Source organism: Hyla sarda, chromosome 1, assembly GCF_029499605.1.
Source record: "Hyla sarda isolate aHylSar1 chromosome 1, aHylSar1.hap1, whole genome shotgun sequence".
In the NCBI taxonomy this organism is placed as follows: Eukaryota; Metazoa; Chordata; class Amphibia; order Anura; family Hylidae; genus Hyla; species Hyla sarda.
The window spans coordinates 145,066,728-145,090,286 of NC_079189.1; the positions used below are offsets into that span (position 1 = coordinate 145,066,728).

Consider the following 23,559-nt stretch of genomic DNA (forward strand, 5'->3'; position numbering starts at 1 on the left):
TAAAGATGGGTGGTGACCATGGTGGTCATTTTGAAGTCGGACATTTTGAATCCAACTTTAGTTTTTTCAATAGGAAGAGGGTCATGTGACTCATCAAACTTATTGGGATTTTCACAAGAAAAACAATTATGTGCTTGGTTTTAATGTAACTTTATTCTTTCATGTGTTATTTACAAGTTTCTGACCACTTATAAAATGTGTTCAATGTGCTGCCCATTGTGTTGGATTGTGAATGCAACCCTCTTCTCCCACTCTTTGCACACTGATAGCAACACCGCTTCCAGTATCCGTAGTTTCAGGTGCTGCACATCTCGTACCTTCACAAAATAGACAATTGCTTTCAGAGGACATCAAAGATAAAAGTCTATGGGGGTCAGATCGGGAGACCTTGGGGGCCATTTAACTGACCCACGACGACCAATCCACTTTCCAGGAAACTGTTCATCTAGGAATGCTCGGACCTGACACCCATAATGTGGTGGTGCACCATCTTGCTGGAAAAACGAAGGGAAAGTGCATAAAGAGGGAAACACATCATCATGTAGCAATTTCACATATCTAGTAGCCTTGAGTTTTCCATTGATGAAGAATGGCCCCACTATCTTTGTACCCCATATACCACACCATACCATCAATTTTTGTGTTCCAACAGTCTTGGAGGGATCTATCCAATGTGGGCTAGTGTCAGACCAATAGCGGTGGTTTTGTTTGTTAACTTCACCATTCACATAAAAGTTTGCCTCATCACTGAACAAAATCTTCTGCGTAAACTGAGGGTCCTGTTCTAATTTTTGTTTTGCCCATTCTGCAGCACCTGAAACCACGGATACTGGAAGCCTGTGCTAGCATTTCTCCTGCTGTGTTGCGATCAGTGTGTGAAGAGTAGGAGAAGAGGGTTGCATTGACAATCCAACACAATAGGGAGCACATTGAACACATTTTATAAGTGGTCAGAAACTTGTAAATAACTCATGAAAGAATAAAGTTACGTTAAAACCAAGCACATAATTGTTTTTCTTGTGAAATTCCCGATAAGTTTGATGTGTCACATAACCCTCTTCTTATTGAAAAAACAAAAGTTGGATTCAAAATGGCCGACTTCGTCACCACCCATCTTGAAAAATTTCCCCCCTCACACATACGAATGTGCCACAAACAGGAAGTTAAGATCACCAACCATTCCCATTTTATTAAGGTGTATCCATATACATGGCCCACCCTGTACATTAAGGTGACATTCTGGCCCTAATGTTATTTTACCCTCCAACATAAGCATGATGAAGTTAAACAGCTGCCCTGTTGCCCCCTCTTACCAGTTGCTCTATTTTTATAAAATGTAAATCTGCCATTGTAACTCTAAGACCCTCAGTGAGTCTCATACAGTTACAGTGAAAGTGATCTCCGGTGAATTGACTGGTAACACCAAGGAGCACCAGGGACCAGAAGTTATGCCCTGTTGGAAAAACTAAGTGCCAACTAAGAGGGAGAGCAGGAGAGCAGTGTACTCCTGTCATGCTTATGCTGGAAAGGGAATATAAAGGGCCAAATCAGTGAAAAGTTTAACTTCTGCTCTACATTCACAGTCTAATAAAGAATCGCTTGTAAATGAAAAACAAAACAAGTAAGTAATAAGAAATGGGGAGGGTAGGTTGGGGAGTGTTTAGGGAGTCACAGACCCCAAAAACAAATCTGCATAGATACAGTCATTGCCATAAATGTTGGCACCCCTGAAATTTTTCCAGAAAATGAAGTATTTCTTACAGAAAAGGATTGCAGTAACATGTTTTGCTATACACACGTTTATTCCCGTTGTGTGTATTGGAACTAAACCAAAAAAGGAAGAAAAAAATCAAATTGGACATAATGTCACACCAAACGGGCTAGACAAAATTATTGGCACACTTAACTTAATAATTGGTTGCACACCTTTGGAAAAAATTACTAAAATCAGTTGCTTCCTATAACCATCAATAAGCTTCTACACCTCTCAGCCAGAATGTTGGACCACTCTTCCCCTGCAAACTGCTCCAGGTCCCTCTTATTGTTTCCCAACAACTCTCCAGGGCTTTGTTGCCTTCCATTTCTGGGTGCTTTATGACGTATGTTTGGGGTCATTGTCCTGCTGGAAGACCCAAGATCTCTGACGCAAACCCAGTTTTCTGACACTGGGCTGTATAGTGTGACCCAAAGTCCATTGGTATTCCTTAGATTTCCTGATGTCTTGTACACATTCAAGGCACCCAGTGCCAGAGACCGAAAAATAACCCAAAAACATAATTGAACCTCCACCATATTTCTCTGTAGGTACTGTGTTCTTTTCTTTGTAGGGCTCATTCCGTTTTTTGGTAAACAGTAGAATGATGTGCTTTACCAAAAAGCTCTATCTTGGTCTTATCTGTACAAGACATTTTCCCAGGAGGATTTTGGCTTACTCAAGTTAATTTTGGCAAAATGTAGTCTTGCTTTTTATGTCTCTGTATCAGCAGTGGGGTCCTCCTGGCTCTCCTGCCATAGCATTTCATTTCATTTAAATGTTGACTTATAGTTCGTGCTGACATTGATGCTCCGTGAGCCTACAGGACAGCTTGAATATCTTTGGAACTTGTTTGGGGTTGCTTATCCACCATCCGGACTATCCTGTGTTGACATCTTTCATCAATTTTTCTCTTCTGTCAACGCCCTGGGAGATTAGCTACAGTGCCATGGGTTGCAAACTTCTTGATAATGTTGCACACTGTGGACAAAGGCAAATCTAGATCTCTGGAGATGGACTTGTAACCTTGAGATTGTTATTGGTTTTGGTTCTCAAGTCCTCACAGTTCTCTTCTCCTCTTTCTGTTGTCCATGCTTAGTGTAGCACACACAGACACACAATGCAAAGGCTAAGTGAACTTCTCTCCTTTTTATCTGCTTTCAGGTGTGATTTTTATATTGCCCACACCTGTTACTTGCCCTAGGTGAGTTTAAAGGAGCATTACATGCTTGAGACAATGTTATTTATCAACAATTTTGAAAGGGTGCCAATAATTTTGTCCAGCACATTTTTGGAGTTTGGTGTGACATTATGTCCAATTTGCTTTTTTTGCTCCCTTTTTTGGTTTAGTTCCAATACACACAAAGGGAATAAACATGTGTATAACAAAACATGTGTTACTGCAATCCTTTTCTGTGAGAAATACTTCATTTTCTTGAAAAATTTCAGGGGTGCCAACATTTACGGCCATGACTGTAGGAAGCCAGAGGGTGTGTGTTTCTATATTCATTATAGAGTAATGTAAATGACAAGCTTAGTTTGTAGGATATATTTTCTTTTTTTACCTAGAAAATGTTGTTGCCAGTTGCCTGTGAAAAAACTGTATTATAGAATTTTCATGTACATTCTTTATGTGCTTTGAGATGTAGTTCCAGTCGTCTTTGTTTCTATTCTTTCCTGTTCTATCGTGACATCATAAAAATGTCATCACTGCTTTGTGTAGAATCCTAGTGGGAAAGTTGGGCATTAAGAAAAATCTCTGTCCATGCAATCTAACTAACCAATTTGACTAGGATTGTAATAGAAACTTTGGTGGTCAAGAAAACTGAAAGGGTGTTGACTTTGCGAGCTATATAACTAATGGTGAATCCTGTGGAGAAATCCAAAAATGCTCATAAGAAAAAAGAGGTCATATGTCTTAGCAATCAGTAATTTGACACTTTGTTACTGAAGTCCCAGTGGAGGGCACCATTCCAAATGTAAAAGATCAAGTAGGTCATTATTGAGAGGACTTGGGTAAGGTGAATGCAGACAAATTGATCCATAAGCTTGAAATGAGGGTAAATAGAAATAGGTCAGAGGTTAGAAATAGAATTACATGAATTGAAATTTTCTATACTTTTTAATACATTATGGTTGCCTCTATTGGAACCTATGGGAAGCTACAAGCCATATTTAAATAGTGTGAATTGGTAGGTTGGCACTTTGATTTATGGTGGAGATTCAAGGGGTTATCCAGGAAAAAACTTTTTTTATATATCAACTGGCTCCAGAAAGTTAAACAGATTTGTAAATTACTTCTATTAAAAAATCTTTATCCTTTCAGTACTTATGAGCTTCTGAAGTTTAGGTTGTTCTTTTCTGTCTAAGTGCTCTCTGATGACACGTGTCTCGGGAACCGCCCAGTTTAGAAGAGGTTTGCTATGGGAATTTGCTTCTAAACTGGGCTTTTCCCAAGACACGTGTCATCAGAGAGCACTTAGACAGAAAAGAACAACCTTAACTTCAGAAGCTCATAAGTACTAAAAGGATTAAGATTTTTTAATAGAAGTAATTAACAAATATGTTTAACTTTCTGGAACCAGTTGATATATAAAAAAAAGTTTTTTTCCTGGAATACCCCTTTAATTATATCACTATTGGGTGTGAGGTAAAGAGCCTTTAAGTTGCCTTCTAAAGGAAAATGAAATGAAGAACCTTTTTAGAAAACATAAGTGTGTCTGACATATAGGGCTGCCATCAGAAATTTTGGGGCTCCTTACACAGCTTGTAGTCTTCCCCCAACCCCCACCCCCCCTTCCTCACTTTGGCACACGCTAGATTTTATATTCGTATCAGGCTTAGAAACATAAAATAATACCGCTACTCCGTATTAATACTGCAGTGACTAATACCACCATACTGTAAGGAAATAAGCCACTATATGCAGACCAGTATCACTAATGACACCACAATACAAGGGACATATAATTCCACCAAACCATGACCTCTACCATTACCACTGACTAATACTCCTATATTGTTATTGAATAAAAACCAATATACAAATACAGTGACCATACAGAAATAGATACCAGCTGTACACAGGTGCTGCACACTGTATATGTGATTACAGGTACATACTTACAGGGTCCCGTCTTCTCTGATTGGAGTCGCTCACATTTTTCTTTCTTCTCCATCTCTCCTCGGTCATCATGAAGATTTATAACTGCTAGTCTCCACCGAATCTGACAGACAAAGTTTTAGGCTCCTAGCTACAGCAAAATCCTCAATTCTATACAAACCCCCCTATATGTATTACACTGCTACATATAGTATTAGATCCCTCTGTGTAGCTGTATAATATTAGGCCCCAACATTGTCCCTATAGATTAGCAGGCCCAAACATTGGCCCCATAGGTTATTATGTCAGAAACATTGCCCCATAGTATAGTATGCCTCTTACATTGCCCCCATTGTATATTATGCTGCTCATATTGCCCCCATAGTATTTAATGCCCCTCACATTGCCCTTCATTGTATATTATGCCCCTCATTTTGCCCCCATTGTATATTATCGCTTCATATTGCCCCCAATTGTATATTATTCCCTCTAATTTTTGCCCCATTTTATACTATGCTGCTCATATTGCTCCCCTTTCTATATTACCCCCTGATATTGCTCCCCTTTCTATATTATCCCCCTCAAATTGCTCCCCACGGGCATAGCTTGAAACCAAAGGGCTCTGATGCAAAACATTTCCCTGGGTAGCTTGGTAGGTAGCTAGCCAGTTAGTTAGGTAGGAAGGCAGCCGGGTAGGTACACAGTTAGGTTGCCAGGTAGTTAGAGAAATAGCCAGGTGGCCAAATAGGAAAGTAGCTAGGTTGGCAGGTAGTTTGATAGAAAGATAGCCAGGTAGCCAAATAGGTAGGTAGCTCGATTGGCAGGTTGTTTGGTAGAAAGGATGCCAGGTATGTAGTCAGGTATGAAAACAGGTAGGTAGATTGCCAGGTAGGTATGAAGACATGTAGGTAGGTAGCCAGTTGGTGTTCTAGGTTGCCAGGTAGGTAGCTAGGTAGGAAGACAGAAAGACAGTTAGGTAGATACGTAGGTGGGAATACACTTAGGTAGGTAGTAAGGTTCGTAGACAGGAAGACAGGTAGATACATAGGTGGGAATATAGTCATGTAGGTAGGCAGCAGGTGGTGGAATAAAACTCTCAGAAAGTAGCATGGGTAATACAGTTTTTCTCAACCAGGGTGTCACCAGCTGTTGCAAAACAAAAACTCCCAGCATGCTGGGAGTTGTAGTTTTGATACAGCTGGAGACACCCTTGTTGGGAAACACTGCTATTTGTTTGTGATATACTGAATTGGCTAGAACAGTGTTTCCCAATCAATGTGCCTCCAGCTGTTGCAAAACTACACTTCCCAGCATGCCCGAAGGCTGTCAGGGCATGCTGGAATTTGTAGTTTTACAACAACTGGAGGCACACTGGTTTAGGAAACTCTGGTGTAACATGATCTGTTTGCTGAATAGGCTAGGACAATGTTCCCCAACCAGTGTGCCTCCAGCTGTTGCAAAACTACAACTCCCAGCATGCCCAAAGGCTGTCAGGGCATCCTGGGAGTTGTAGCTTTGCAACTGCTGGAGGCACGCTGGTTTGTAAACACTGGTGTAACATGTGTGTTGTTCCTATACCTACACTAAACCCCCCCCCCCCCCCCCCCCAATCCTCGCCACCGCGTACAAAAAATAACAAAACAAGGATACACACCATGTCCTTCACAGTGATCTTAAACAGCCGGGTCGCGTCCTATCTTCTCCACAGGGCAGGCGCCGATGAATGACATCATCGGCGCATGCGTCGGGGCAGAGGTCATGGCCTGCTCTGAACTGTGTAGGCGCGTGTGTACAGCTCAGAGCGGCGCTGGTGGCAGGAGAAAGGCGGGCAAGAGCAGTGATGACAGAAGCAGTGTGTAAACTGCGCCTTAAATTTTTTTTTTACCGGGCGATAGGGTGGGGAGGGGGGTGACCTCCCGCCGGCCACTGCAGATTTAAAGAGGCAGCGGCCACTGCCCCCCGGAGGTATGTGCGACAGAGGCGTGTTTCAGCATTCTGACTCACTGTATGTACCGTAGTTAGTCAGTCAGCATGCAGTGTACAGTGGCGGGGCCCCAGCGGTCAGTGAGTGGCGGACACAGTCACTCATTGACAAGCAAAAATAAAAAAATAAAAGGACAAGGCCGGCTGGGTCTCCCTGAAGCTCCGGGCCCCTTACAGGAGTATGGGTTGTACCCCCCCACAGGGCAGGCGCCGATGAATGACATCATCGGCGCATGCGTCGGGGCAGAGGTCATGGCCTGCTCTGAACTGTGTAGGCGCGTGTGTACAGCTCAGAGCGGCGCTGGTGGCAGGAGAAAGGCGGGCAAGAGCAGTGATGACAGAAGCAGTGTGTAAACTGCGCCTTAAATTTTTTTTTTACCGGGCGATAGGGTGGGGAGGGGGGTGACCTCCCGCCGGCCACTGCAGATTTAAAGAGGCAGCGGCCACTGCCCCCCGGAGGTATGTGCGACAGAGGCGTGTTTCAGCATTCTGACTGACTGTATGTACCGTAGTTAGTCAGTCAGCATGCAGTGTACAGTGGCGGGGCCCCAGCGGTCAGTGAGTGGCGGACACAGTCACTCATTGACAAGCAAAAATAAAAAAATAAAAGGACAAGGCCGGCTGGGTCTCCCTGAAGCTCCGGGCCCCTTACAGGAGTATGGGTTGTACCCCCCCACAGGGCAGGCGCCGATGAATGACATCATCGGCGCATGCGTCGGGGCAGAGGTCATGGCCTGCTCTGAACTGTGTAGGCGCGTGTGTACAGCTCAGAGCGGCGCTGGTGGCAGGAGGAAGGCGGGCAAGAGCAGTGATGACAGAAGCAGTGTGTAAACTGCGCCTTAAATTTTTTTTTTACCGGGCGATAGGGTGGGGAGGGGGGTGACCTCCCGCCGGCCACTGCAGATTTAAAGAGGCAGCGGCCACTGCCCCCCGGAGGTATGTGCGACAGAGGCGTGTTTCAGCATTCTGACTGACTGTATGTACCGTAGTTAGTCAGTCAGCATGCAGTGTACAGTGGCGGGGCCCCAGCGGTCAGTGAGTGGCGGACACAGTCACTCATTGACAAGCAAAAATAAAAAAATAAAAGGACAAGGCCGGCTGGGTCTCCCTGAAGCTCCGGGCCCCTTACAGGAGTATGAGTTGTACACCCCCCCCCCCCCCCCCCCCCTGATGGCGGCCCTGCTGACATATATTAAGGGATCTTATGTTTTTTCATTTTTTTCCCATAAACCTTCTTTTAGATTGAGATAATGCAACAAACCTTTTTATGATTAAAAAAAAACAAAGCTTTAATTACCTTGTGTAAATAATAAGCTCTTTGTGTTACTTGGTTGTTTAACATTGTATTGCAGGTAAAAGAGGAAAGTACAGATAAAAGCCTGTCATTCTCATTGATTTTCATACTGTTCTCAGTCAAGCCACGCTTCCATGCTGGGCATTGTGAAATCTGTGCACTTGATCTATAGTCACTGCCTCATTGCAACCAGTGATGTGGTCAGATGTTTGCTGTGTGTGGCTTTGTTATACAGAACTAGGAGGCTTGTTTCAGGAGCCCTGTGAAGAGCTTTCATGACAGTCCTGCAGAGATAAAACATCTTCTCTTCTTCAATTACTGCTTAATTGTTGAAATAGGGAACACTTAAGTCCATAAAGAGATTTTTTTTTTTTTTAGCAGTTCTATGCTTGACTTCTCTTTTTTAAATTAGTATATGAAGCGTTTGTGATTTCGTATAGCCAAATGTTGCATTGGTTTGCAGTTCTTAAGGGCTGATAATTTTTATTGCTATAGTCCCAGATGTAGGATGAGTAATTTGAATATAGGGACATTTAGAAACATCACCCTAAATAAACCTTTGACTCACATCACATGTACTGGTCAAGAAATGTGACCGGGTCCCATTGCTGAGAACTAGAGATGAGCGAACTTACAGTAAATTTGATTCGTCACGAACTTCTCGGCTCGGCAGTTGATGGAGTTTCCTGCATAAGTTAGTTCAGCTTTCAGGTGCTCCGGTGGGCTGGAAAAGGTGGATACAGTCCTAGGAGACTCTTTCCTAGGAATGTATCCACCTTTTTCAGCCCACCGGAGCACCTGAAGGCTGAACTAATTTACGCAGGATAAGTTATCAACTGCCGAGCCGAGAAGTACGTGACGAATCAAATTTACTGTAAGTTCGCTCATCTCTACTGAGAACCTTGCCGATCCCTAGAATGAATGCACAGCAGCACTTAGCGGAGTGCTCTGCTCCTCTCAAATCTGCTTAAAGCTGCATCATAGAGAAACAAAGCGAGAGAGTGCTCAGCTGAGTTACTGCCTGTCCAATTTAGAGATATGTGATGGTCTCAGCAGTGGGACCCCCAGCGATCAAAACTTCTGACATGTTGCGGTGACAAGTCATAAGTTTTTAAAGTGACTGGTATCTTTTAATTCTTTAATTCTTTTAATATTATGGCTGATCAGTCTATCACATAGGTGGAATGATGTATAAGATGCTGTTTCTTTTTGTGTTATAATTATATATATTCACACACAAACAATGGTAATTATACAATTATTTAAAAAAAAATCCTTTTCTGGTCTGGATTCTTTTTTTCCTTCTTGACCTAATTATTAAATGTGTTTATTTTCCCATTTGTTAATTCACACGGAAAAGAAAAATGCCAGTGATAATTTCTCTGCAATAATTCAATGTAACGTTTGCAAGGTGCATGAAATTTGCCCTTTATTTTTCTCTATAAGATTTCATCATGCGTAAAATTAATCGTATTTCATTCTGCTTTATATTCTATTCTTGAAATGTGGTAAACACAGCCTGGTTTCTTTTCAGCTGACGACCTTAAGTTACTTTATTTTCTTTTTGATTTATTATGTCTTAAGACACAACTGAATTCTTAAAGAAAACACTCTGAAACCTTATAAGCCTAAAAAACATGTACATACATAAGGAACATCTGAGGACATCACATTTTAGATTAATACAGCAAGGGATGCTCAACTAATACTAATAAATACTAATTAATAATGCTAATAAATACTATTAAAGGCCTTCTTACATGTGGTGCAAATTTAGTAAAATTATTTTTGTCAGGATTTATTATTTTTTCATCCAGATATCCAGATCAGACCTTATAAATAATTTTAACGCCAGACCCCTTAACTTATTTGAACCCTGGAGTATTGGAGACGAGTGATGGGTTCAGGTTATGGAAGATAGTAGTCTAAAGGTGGGAAAACATTTTCAGAAACTGACAGCTAATAGTAATCTCTCCCCATACACATGAATGTGTGGCACAGCCAAACATTTACAGTGGGGAAAAAAGTATTTAGTCAGCCACTAATTGTGCAAGTTCTCCCACTTAAAAAAGATGAGACATAATGAGAAAAAAAATCCATAAAATCACATTTTCTGATTTTTAAATAATTTATTTGCAAATTATGGTGGAAAATAAGTATTTGGTCAATTACAAACAATTTCTGGCTCTCACAGACCTGTAACCTTTTCTTTAAGAGTCTTTTGTCCTCCACTCCTTACCTACGTATTGATGACACCTGTTTGAACTTATCGTTATAAAAGACACCTGTACACAGCCTCAAATAGTCACACTTCAAACTCCACTATGACCAAGAACAAAGAACTGTCGAAGGACACCAGAAACAAAATTATAGACCTGCACATGCTGGGAAGACTGAATCTGCAATAGGCAAGCAGCTTGGTGTGAAGAAATCAATTGTGGGAGCAATTATTAGAAAATGGAAGACATACAAGACCACTGATCTCCCTCGATCTCGGGCTCTACGTAAGATCTCACCCCGTGGTGTCAAAATGATCACAAGAACGGTGAGCAAAAATCCCAGAACCACACTGGGGGACCTTGTGAATGACCTGCAGAGAGCTGGGACCAAAGTAACAAAGGCTACCTTCAAGAACACACTATGCCACCAGGGACTCAAATAATTCAGTGCCAGAAGTGTCCCCCTGCTTAAGCCAGTACATGTCCGGGCCCGTCTGAAGTTTGCTAGAGAGCATTTGGATGATCCAGAAGAGGATTGGGAGAATGTCATATGGTCAGATGAAACCAAAGTAGAACCTTTTGGTAAAAACTCAACTTGTCATGTTTAGAGGAGAAAGAATGTTGAGTTTCATCCAAAGAACACCATACCTACTGTGAAGCATTGGGGTGGTAACGTCATGCTTTGGGGTTGTTTTTCTGCTAAGGGACCAGAACAACTGATCCATGTAAAGGAAAGAATGAATGGGGCCATGTATTGTGAGATTTTGAGTGAAAACCTCCTTCTATCAGCAAGGGCATTGGAGATGAAACGTGGTTGAGTCTTTCAGAATGACAATGATCCCAAACATACTGCCTGGGCAACGAAGGAGTGGCTGCGTAAGAATAATTTCAAGGACCTGGAGTGGCCTAGCCAGTCTCCAGATCTCAACCCCATAGAAAACATTTGGAGGGAGTTGAAAGTCCTTGTTGCCCAACGTCTGCTCCAAAACATCACTGCTCTAGAGGAGATCTGCATGAAGGAATGAGCCACAATACTAGCAACCGTGTGTGATAAACCTTGTGAAGACTTACAGAAAACATTTGACCTCTGTCATTGCCAACAAAGAGTATATAACGAAGTATTGAGCTGAACTTTTGTTATTGACCAAATACTTATTTTCCACCACAATTTACAAATAAATTCTTTAAAAATCAGACAATGTGATTTTATGGATTTTTTTCCTCATTATGTCTCTCATAGTTGAGGCCTCTATCACCTTTTTAAGTGTGAGAACTTGCACAATTGGTAGCTGACTAAATACTTTTTTGATCTACTGTATGTGTTGTCTATGGGGAAGGGAAAGGTGAGCCACAACCAGGCAGCTCTGGTGTCAGCGGATTCCTCTTAAAATAATGTCATATATTTATAAATCAGGCAACCATACACTGCCCGTAGTGGCAGGTTCAGTTGACTTTAGTATAAGGACTTTAATGTGTATCTGTCATATCCCCCCCCCCCCCCCCCCCCCCCAAAAAAAAAAAAAAAGGGTAAATGTTACTCAGTGCCTAATTCTGACCTAGATTTCTCACAAATATCTTGCATGATTTATCATTTGGAGGGGGCGTGTTCTCACTCTGCATGATAACTCTTCCTCCCTGGGTCTGCTGTACTGGGTATCTTCATCCATTCACTGCAGACTGCTGTTTAACCCCCTCCCTCTTTTAATGCTGCAGTCTGATAGGACAAAAGTGACCACAGAGAAATACCAGCCCTACCCTCACTTAATGGACTATGTCCATGGCTGTGCTTCATGCATACCTGTCATTTGCAAAAGTTTTTATATAAGGTAATATACATTGGTATAAAGTGATATAAAGTGTATATTTTTTGTTTAAAAAATAATTTCTTGCCTCCTGCTGCTGTGTCTCTCCGCAGAGACCAAATAGTATATATTATGATTTAAAAAATGCTGTCCCTGCAGCTATTGCCTGTGTGTCTCTGATATACCAGAAGTGTGGGTGGACAAGCTGGGCTAAATGCACTGAGGACAAGCAGGGATATGCACTGAGGCTCTGTGACATGCTCCTGGCTTACACAGCGGACTGATTGACAAGCCAGGAGCCTGCACAGTGCCTCCTTGCCTTGGCCACACTTCCTGTATTCTGTGTTAGAGACTAAGGGAATAGCTGCAGGGACAGCATTTTTTAGCCAAAAATATTCACTTCTTTTTTTTTTTTTTACCAATATACAAATGTACTTATAATGGTATTATCTACATTAGATAAAAAGTTTTTGCAAACGACAGGTAGATTTTACGCTCTGAAAAAGATGATGCTGCAGCCGGACAGACTTGTGTTCTGGATGGTATTAGGCGTTTTTTTTTTGTTTGTTTTTTATAGGCCATGATTTCTATAAAAAGGAAATACAATTTTCTTATGACATAGGGCTGCAATGATAAATATTATTGATAAAAATCGATAATGGAAATCATTGTCAATGATTTTTGTTGTTAGGGGGCATGGCCTAGCAACATAGTATACCTAAAATTTTTTATTTTTGTTTGTATTTGTATTATAGTTGACACAAAAAGAAAATATTGTTACTGGTTTCCCTGTCTTTTAGCCCCTCAGACAGCCCCTAAATGTCCCCCTCAGTCTCCGCTTATCCTCTGGTGCCTCCCCTTACCCTCGAGTGCCTTTTTGAAGATGCTGCTGGCCAGCAACATCTGCGGCCTACCCCCAGCCCTGAGACCGCGGCCTGGAGTTCAGTCCAGAGCCGGCATCTCCTCTTTTTTCCTCAGTGCCTACAATCCTGATGGTGGGAGCCCCCAGGTCCGGCCACATTCTCTGTTCTCTTTCCTACCTGCAGTGGCACATCTTCCTGGGGCTGGGAGGGTGGCCATCTGTAAGGTCTGTAAACTGCTCCTTCTCTCCTGCAGCGAGGCTCCTAGGATACCCCTTCAGATACTGTCCCCTCTCTTTTCCTTTGCTCGATCTACAGTATATAAGAAAATAAGGTTTATTTTTATATACTGCCGGATAACCCTTTTACCTATTCCCTGGTCTCCTAAATCTGTTTTTCTTTTGTCCACTTAATCCAACAATAATCGCCCAATGTATCGATATTACAAATAATCGTTAGTTGCAGCCCTATTATGAAGTATATTAGAAAAGTTAAGTTTTTAAATCTGACAGTGCCCATTTATCATCATTTTCAGAACAGAGCCTGGTAGGGTGGTGGACAGCGATTAGGTTGGAGATGTAGAAAGCTAAAGCACTCTTGTGGGTTCATGAGGAGTTTAAGTTGTATTCTGGGATTTAAGAGTTTAAAAGGGAAGACTGATTTGTAAAGCATTATGATATGCCACACACAAGAAAAAGTCAGGTTTAGGGAGGTTAGTAGATGGAGTTAACACAATAAAGATTATGTTTAGGGAGTAGAAGATATTTGGCACAGTGGGCGGTCACTTGTGTTTTGTAGTGGCGGGGTGATGATACAGGAAAAGGTAAATAGCTGGGTATTCTTGACCAATGGGGGCTGAGTAAAAATAGGTCCAAGAAAGAGCAGAGACCTTCAATGGGTTATCCTAGATTAGAAACCAAATATTTTCTTCCAGAAACATACTCACTCTTTTCCTGTCCTTACGCATGCGGTACTTGGTTGCTGTAATACTAATTTGGCCCTTCCAAATGATGGACTATTTTGTGTCCGTCCATTGCATAAAATTGCAATGAAGTAAATTTAAATCTGGAGTTATACCTTGATTAAATGTAGAAACGTTCAAGGGGGTAAATACTTATGCAGGGCACTGTTTATAGCTTCTTTTTGGGTTGGTGGCATGTCGACTTCTGCACATCTGTACAAAATAAAGTTATATTGTAAGCATTATAAACTTAGAAACAACAACAATTGAGTTTCCTAGTAAGGCATTATAATCCAAATGAATAGCCCACACAATAAGAGCTCCAATACACCCTATAAAGCACACTGGATTGTACACATATTGTAGGGTAATAGAATGCTAGCAGCACACTAAATAAGCTTCACATGGCAAGTGAGTGTACATAGAATACATGACTCGCTATTTCCTTGGAAATATTCTTCCGATTTCATTGCATCGTTTCTTATTGCACAAAGGTGCGTCTCACATGACGTTTTCAGTGATTTTACCAGTCATGGCACAACGTTTCAGGGGCGGACCCCCCTTTCAATCAAAGTTCAAACTTAAAGCGCCCAATGTTTTCTTTTTTGCCCTTATCATGAACATTCACCATCAGTGTTCACACTGTCTGATCTGTTTCATTCCAGCCCAGCTGCATCCATGCATTTTATTACTGTAACTGAGTCATGTGATCATGAGCCTGACCCACAGAAAATAGCAGTGCTTAAAGGAATACTTCAGTCGAATTTTTTTTTTAAATCAACTTGCGCCACAAAGTTAAACAAATATGTAAAAAATTTTAACCTTTCCAGTATTTATAAGCAGCTCTATACTTCACAGGAAGTTGTATTTCTTTGTGGAGTTCTTTTCAGTCTGACCACAGTGCTCTCTGCTGACACCTCTGTCCGTATCAGGAACTGTCCAGAGCAGTAGAGGTTTGCTATAGGAATTTGCTTGTATTCCTGACATGGACAGAGGTGTCAGCAGATAGCACTGTGGTCAGACAAAAGAGAATTCCAGAAAGAAATTCAAGTCCTTTACAAATCTGTATACATTTCTGACACCAGTTGATTTAAAAAATTTTTGGGAGTGGTCTGTCCTAGGTCGCCTATCTTATCTCTTCTGGCAGCTCCCAACAAGCTGTATCTGTATGTTGCTGTGGCTGCTATCTCTATAGGTGAGAGAGTAGCGGATGCATGGAATAGCCTTCCTGCAGAAGTGGTCGCTGCAAATATAGTGAAGGAGTTTAACCTGTACAGGACCTAGGGCGTATGGATACGCCTTCTGTACCTGGGTCTTAAGGACCCAGGGCGTACCTGTACGTCCGTGGGAATTTCCCAGGGAATATCGATCAGCAGGCACCCTGTGCAAATGCCCAGGGGGGTCATTAGACCCCCCCATGTCGGCGATCGGTGCAAATCGCAAGTGAATTCACACTTGCGATTTGCGCCGATTCCGGGTCATACGGGTCTATGGTGACATGGTGACCCGGTGACCCGGAATACAGGGGATCCCCCTGTAGCGATAGGAGGGAGGTGGCAGAGGTGCCACCCCTCCTATCTCTGCTATTGGTGGTCTAGACGTGACCACCAATAGCAGATCAGAGGCGAGGGGGTTTACTTTCGGTTTCCCCGTTCTGCCCACCCACAATAGGCGGGGCAGAACGGGGAAACGACGGGGACCGAACGCCGAAGATCCACTTACCCGTTGGTGGAAGCTGCGGGACGTGATCGGCGGCGGTGATCGGCGCGGGCGGCATGTCGTGCAGCAGAAGAGGACGGCTCCCTGGATCCGACGGAAGCCGGTAAGTTGCCTAGCAACATCTAGAGGGCTACAGTCTGAGACTGTAGCCCTCCACATGTTGCAAAACTACAACTCCCAGCATGCCCAGACAGCTGCTGGGCATGGTGGGAGATGCAGTTTTGCAACAGCTGGAGGTCTACAGTTTAGAGACCACTGCACAGTGATCTCTATACTGTAGCACTCTAGATCTTGCAAAACTACAACTCCTAGCATGCCCACATAGCTGTTTGCTGTCTGTGCATGCTGGGATTTGTAGTTTTGCAACATCTGGAGGTCCACAGTTTGGAGATCACAGTGCAGTGGTCTCTATCTGTAGCCCTCCAGATGCTGCAAAACTGCAAATCCCAGCATGCCGAAACAGCTGTCTCGGCATGCTGGGAGATGTAGTTGTAATCCCTCCAGCTGTTGCATAACTAGATCTCCCAGCATGCCCTTCGGCGATCAGTACATGCTGGGAGTTGTAGTTTTGCAACAGCTATAGGCACACTGGTTGGAAAATACTGAGTTAGGTAACAGAACCTAACTGAAGGTTTTCCAACCAGTGTGCCTCCAACTGTTGCAAAACTACAACTCCCAGCATGCACGGTCTGTCAGTACATGCTGGGAGTTGTAGTTTTGAAACAGCTGAATGTTTGCCCCCCCATGTGAAAATACAGGGTACATTCACACGGGCAGGTTTACAGTAAGTTTCCTGCTTCAAGTATGAGCTGCGGCAAATTTTTCTCCACAGCGCAAATTGCTAGCGGGAAGCTCACTGTAAACCTGCGCCTGTGTAAATGTACCCTAAAAACACTACACTACACTAACACATAATAAAGGGTAAAACACTACGTAAACACCCCCTTACACTGTCCCCCCAATAAAAATGAAAAATGTATTGTACGGCAGTGTTTCCAAAACGGAGCCTCCAGCTGTTGCAAAACAACAACTCCCAGCATTTCCGGACAGCCACTGACTGTCCAGGCATGCTGGGAGTTTAGCAACTGCTGGAGACACCCTGTTTGGGAATCACTGGCGTAGAATACCCCTATGTCCACCCCTATGCAATCCCTAATTTAGTCCTCAAATGCGCATGGCACTCTCTCACTTCAGAGCCCTGTCGTATTTCAAGGAAACAGTTTAGGGCCACATATGGGGTATCTCTGTAATCGGGAGAAATAGCGTTACACATTTTGGGGGGCTTTTTCTCCTTTTACCCCTTATGAAAAGGAAAAGTTGGGGGCTACACCAGCCTGTCAGTGTGAAAAAATGTAAAATTTTACACTAACATGCTGGTGTTGTCCTTTACTTTTTATTTTCACAAGTGTTAAAAGGGAAAAAAGACCCCCAAAATTTGTAACGCAATTTCTCCTGACTACGGAAATACCCCATATGTGGGCGTAAAATGCTCTGCGGGCGCATAACAAGGCTCAAGAGTGAGAGCGCACTATGTACATTTGAGGCCTAAATTGGTGATTTGCACAGGGGTGGCTGATTTTACAGCGGTTCTGACATAAACGCAAAAAAATAAATACCCACATGTGACCCCATTTTGGAAACTACACCCCTCGCGGAAAGTAACAAGGGGTATAGTGAGCCTTTACACCCCACAGGTGTTTGACGAATTTTCATTAAAGTTGGATGGAAAATGCTGGTGTTACCCAAAATTTTTCATTTTCACAAGGAAACATAGGAAAAAAGCCCCCCAAAATTTGTAACCCCATTTATTCTGAGTAAGAAAATACCCCATATGTGGATGTAAAGTGCTTGGCGGGCACACTTCAATGCTCAGAGAAGGAGCACCATTGGAATTTTGAAGATAAAATTTGTCCGGAATTGAAGGCTACGTGTGTATGACCCAATTTTGGAAACTACACCCCTCATGTAATATAATAAGGGGTACAGTGAGCATTTACGCCCCACAGGTGTCTGACAGATTTTTGGAACAGTGGTCCGTGAAAATGAAAAATTTAATTTTTAATTTGCACAGCCCACTGTTCCAAAGATCTGTCAAACGCCAGTGGGGTGTAAATACTCACTGCACCCCTTATTAAATTATGTGGGGGGTGTAGTTTCCAAAATGGGGTCATGTGGGGGGGTCCACTGTTCTGGCACCACGGGGGGCTTTGTAAACGCACATGGCCCCCAACTTCTATTCCAACCAAATTCTGTCTTCAAAAGCTCAATGGCGCTCCTTCTCTTCTGAGCATTGTAGAGCGCCAGCAGATCACTTGATGTCCACACATTGGGTATTTCCATACTCAAAAGAAATGGGGTTACAAATTTTGGGGGTCATTTTCTCCTATTACCCCTTGTAAAAATATAATGTGGGGGAAAACCAGCATTTTAGTGAATTTTTTTTTTTTTTTTTCATTTACACATCCGAATTTAGCAAAAAGTCGTCAAACACCTGTGAGGTTTTAAGGCTCACTGTACCCCTTGTTGTGTTCCTTGAGGGGTGTAGTTTCTAAAATAGTATGCCATGTGTTTTTTTTTTTTGCTTTTCTGGCACCATAGGGGCTTCCTAAATGCGACATGCCCTCCAAAAACCATTTCAGCAAAATTTGCTTTTCAAAAGCCAAATGTGACTCCTTCTCTTCTGAGCATTGTGGTGCGCCAGCAGAGCACTTGACGTCCACACTTGGGGTATTTCCATACTCAGAAGAGATGGGGTTACAAATTTTGGGGGGCATTTTGTCCTATTATCCCTTGTAAAAATTAAAAATTTTGGGGAAAACTAGCATTTTAGTGGAAAAAAATAAATAAATCATTTACACATCCAACTTTAACAAAAAGTCATCAAACACCTGTGGGGTGTTAAGGCTCACTGGACCCCTTGTTACGTGCCTTGAGGGGTGTAGTTTGCAAAATAGTATGCCTTGTGGTTTTTTTTTTTTGCTGTTCTGGCACCATAGGGGCTTCCTTAATGCGACATGCCCCACAAAAACCATTTCAGAAAAACTCACTCTCCAAAATCCCATTGTCGCTCCTTCCCTTCTGAGCCCTCTACTGCGCCCGCCGTACACTTGACATCCACATATGAGGTATTTCCTTACTCGAGAGAAATTGGGCTACACATTTTAGGAAGATTTCTCTCCTTTTACCCCTTGTAAAAATTCAAAAACTGGGTCTACAAGAACATGCCAGTATAAAAAAATGAAGATTTAGAATTTTCTCACTTTGCTGCTATTCCTGTGAAACAACAACAAACCTTTTGAATGTCATTTTGAATACTCTGGGGGTTGCAGTTTTTATAATGGGGTCATTTGTGGGGCATTTCTAATATTAAAGCCCTTCAAAACAGAACTGGTCCCTGAAATATTTTTATTTTGAACATTTTGTGAAAAATTGGAAAATTGCTGCTGAACTTTGAAGCCCTCTGATGTGTTTTAAAAGTAAAAACATATCAACGTTATGATGCAATCATAAAGTAGACATGTTGTATATGTGAATCAATATATGTTATTTGGAATATTAATTTTCCTTATAAGCAGAGAGCTTCAAAGTAAAAAAAAATGCTACATTTTAAATTTTTTCATCAAATTTTGGAATTGTTCACCAAGAAACGATGCAAGTATCGGCAAAATTTTACCACTAACGTAAAGTAGAATATTTCACGAAAAAACACTCTCGGAATCAGAATGAAAGGTAAAAGCATTCCAGAGTTATTAATGCTTAAAGTGACAGTGGTCAGATGTGCAAAAAATGGCCGGGTCCTACAGTGAAAATTGTCTGGGTCCTTAAAGGGTTAAACATGCATGGGATAAGCATAAGTCTATCCTTTATATAAGATAGGGACTATTGATAGGATTCAGATTATTGGTCAGACTAGATGGGCCAAATGGTTCTTATCTGCCAACACATTCTATGTTTATAGGTCAGGATATTCATTAGTTATACACCTCCCCTGAGGCTTTTTTAATGTTTTTTTGCAATGATTTTCCAAAAATTTATGTAAAATGCATGATACTGTAAGTGCACAAAGCATGATAAAAACAAAAATTTTTTACCATAGTTTTGAAAAATCATAGCTAGAGCTTTGTAATAGCTTCTGTAAACGAACACCAATCTATGAAAAAATTTAGGGCCATTTGATAGTGCCCTAACCTTCCATGCTGATTAGCTATGTTATGGGAAACGTTTTCTTTAGTAGGAAGCTGGATTGAATGTAAAGAAAAAAAAAATTCTTACTAAAACTGTCTTGTAGTCCAAAAAAATATGGTATGACTGTGTGTGTCTATACAGTGGGGCAAAAAAGTATTTAGTCAGCAAATTTACGTTCTCCCACTTAAAAAGATTAGGCCTGTAATTTTCATCATAGGTATACCTTAACAGAATGAGAAAATAAAATCACTTTGTCTGATTTAAAAAAAATGTATTTGCAAATTATAGTGGAAAATAAGTATTTGGTCAACTACAAACAAGCAAGATTTATGGTTCTCACAGTCCTGTAACAACTTCTTTAACCCGTTAAGGACACATGGCGTACTTGTACACCCTGAGTCCTCTCCCTTTCTATAGCACGGGGCCATGCCATGGTCTGGCCCGGCTGGGACCCGTGGCTAATAGCGTGCAGCACTGATCGTGTTGCCACACGCTATTAACCCTTTAGACGTGGCGTTCAAAGTTGATCACCACTCCTAAAGTGAAAGTAAAATACCCACTACTAGCTCAGTCGGCTGTTGGGGACCGCAGCGGCAAAATCGCGGTGTCCCGAACAGCTTGCAGGACACCAGGAGGAGCCCTACCTGCCTCCTGCATGTCAAATTGCTGAAAGACTGCTCCGTGCCTGAGATCCAGGCATGAGCAGTCAAGCGGCAGAATCATTGATCAATGATATCCTATGGGATAACAATGATCAATGTAAGAGATCAGTGTGTGCAGTGTTATAGCCACCTATGGGGGCTATAACATTGCAAAAAAGAAGTTACTAAAGGTCATTTAACCCCTTCCCTAATTAAAGTCAGAATCACCCCTTTTTCCCATTTTAAAAGGTGTAAATAAAAATAAACATTTGTGAAATTGTCGCATGCGGAAATGTCCAAATTATAAAAATATATTGTTAATTAAACCTCACGTTCAATGGTGTACGTGCAAAAAAAAATCAAAATTCCAAAATAGCATATTTTTGGTCACTTTTTATATCACGGGCGAAAAAAATGAGCCCTCATACCGCCCCGTACGCGAAAGAATAAAAAAGTTATAGGGGTCAGAAGATGACAATTTTAAACGTATACATTTTCCTGCATGTACCGTATTTATCGGGGTATACCACGCACCGGCCTATAACACGCACCCTCATTTTACCAAGGATATTTGGGTAAAAAAGTTTTTTACCCAAATATCCATGGTAAAATGAGGGTGCGTGTGTGCGCGTGTATACCCCGATACACCCCCAGGAAAGGCAGGGGGAGAGAGGCCGTCGCTGCCCGCTTCTCTCCCCCTGCCTTTCCTGGGGTCTAGAGCCATGCTGCCGGCCCTTCTCTCCCCCTGGCTATCGGCGCCGCTGCCCGTTCTGTCCCCCTGACTATCGGTACCGGCGCCCCATTGCCGGCGCCGATAGCCAGGGGGAGAGAAGGGGCAGCGGCACCCATTGCCAGCGCCACTGCCCCGTTGCCTCCCCCCATCCCTGGTGGCATAATTACCTGGGTCGGGTCCGCACTGCTGCAGGCCTCCGGCGTGCGTCCCCTGCGTCGTTGCTATGCACGGCGCATAGCAACGATGAAGGGGACGCACGCTGGATCCTGCAGTAGAGTGGACCCGACCCAGGTAATTATGCCACCAGGGATGGGGGGAGGCAACGGGGCAGCGGCGCTGGCAATGGGTGCCGCTGCCCGTTCTGTCCCCTGACTATCGGTGCCGGCGCCCCATTGCCGGTGCCGATAGCCAGGGGGACAGAACGGGCAGCGGCGCCGATAACCAGGGGGTGAGAAGGGCCGGCAGCAGCGCTCTAGACCCCAGGAAAGGCAGGGGGAGAGAAGCGGGCAGCGACGGCCTCTCTCCCCCTGCCTTTCCTGGGGGTGTATCGGCGTATAACATGCACATAGACTTTAGGCTAAAAATTTTTGCCTAAAAAGTGCGTGTTATACGCCGATAAATACGGTAGTTATGATTTTTTCCAGAAGTATGACAAAATCAAACATACAGAAGTAGGGTATCATTTTAATTGTATGGACCTACAGAATAAAGATAAGGTGTCATTTTTTACCTAAAAATTTACTGCGTAGAAATGTAAGCCCCCAAAATTTACAAAATTGTGTTTTTTCTTAAATTTTGTCGCACAATGATTTTTTTTCTCAGTTTCGTCGTAGATTTTTGGGTAAAATTACTGATGTCATTACAAAGTAGAATTGGTGGTGCAAAAAATAAGCCATATGGATTTTTAGGTGCAAAATTGAAAGTTGAAAAACTCCTGGTCCTTAAGGGGTTAAGAGTCTCCTCTGTCCTCCACTCCTTACCTGTATTAATGGCACCTGTTTAAACTTATCAGTATAAAAGACACTTGTCCACATCCTCAAACAGTCGCACTCCAAACTCTATGGCCAAGAACAAAGATTTGTCGAAGGACACCAGAAACTAAATTTTAGACCAGCACCAGGCTGGGAAGACTAAATCTGCAATAGGCAAGCAGCTTGGTGTTAAGAAATTATCTGTGGGAGCAATTATTAGAAAATGGAAGACATACAAGACCACTGATCTCCCTCGATCTGGAACTTCATGCAAGATCTCACCTCATGGTGTCAAACCACAAGAACGGTGAGCAAAAATCCCAGAACCACACGTGGGGCACCTAGTTTATGACATGCAGAGAGCTGGGACTAAAGTAACAAAGGCTACCATCAGTAACACACTACGCCGCCAGGGACTAAAATCATGCAGTGCCAGACGTGTCCCCCTGCTTAAGCCAGTACATGTCCAAGGCCAGTCTGAGGTTTGCTAGAGAGCGTTTTGGATGATCCAGAAAAGGATTGGGAGAACGTCATATGGTCAGATGAAACTAAAGTAGAACTTTTTGGTAAAAACTCAACTCGTGGTGTTTGGAGGAGAAAGAATGCTGAGTTGCATCCAAAGAACACCATTCCTACTGTGAAGCATGAGGTAAAAACATCATGCTTTGGGGCTGCTTTTCAGCAAAGGGACCAGAACTGATCCGTGTAAAGGAAAGTATTAATGGGGCCATATATCGTGAAATTTTGAGTGAAAACCTCCTATCAGCAAGGGCATTGAAGATGAAACATTGGGGATGATCCACTGCTGAGGTAGCCGGAGGGCTAACCTCTCCTTCAATCCAGGTCTCGGCTCTGAGATTGATAGAGCCTGGCTGAACCAGGTTTTATCAATCAAGCGCAGAGCACACAGATCATATGGCTCTATGGAACCACATTGATGAATCTACTGATTCCTCCAAAAAGTCCCCTAAGGGCACTGAAAGTAAAAAAAAAATAAAAAAATAAGTTGAATAAAAAGTTTAAAAAAAACACACCCATTAACCCCTTCCATATTAAAAGTTTGAATCACACCCCTTTTCCCAAATTCCATATATATGTTACCATAATAAAAATAAACATATGTGGTATTGCCGCGTGCGTAAATGTCTGAACTATAAAAATATAATGTTAATTAAACCTCACGGTCGATGGCGTACACGTAAAAAAAAAATTCCCAAGCCCAAATATGCATATTTTTGGTCACTTTATATACCCTAAAAAAATGTATAAAGTGATCAAAAAGTCCCATCAAAATGGTAGCATTCAAAACTTCAGCCAAATGGTAGCAAAAAATTC

The 23,559-nt window shown here is 42.4% G+C and overlaps 1 protein-coding gene across 2 annotated transcripts in view; it reads left to right on the forward strand.

Moving 5' to 3' along the window:
* The window catches only part of LRBA (LPS responsive beige-like anchor protein), a 713,883-nt gene that overhangs the window by 310,806 nt on the left and 379,518 nt on the right, over positions 1-23,559 (forward strand). The gene's annotated exons all lie outside the window — the stretch shown is intronic.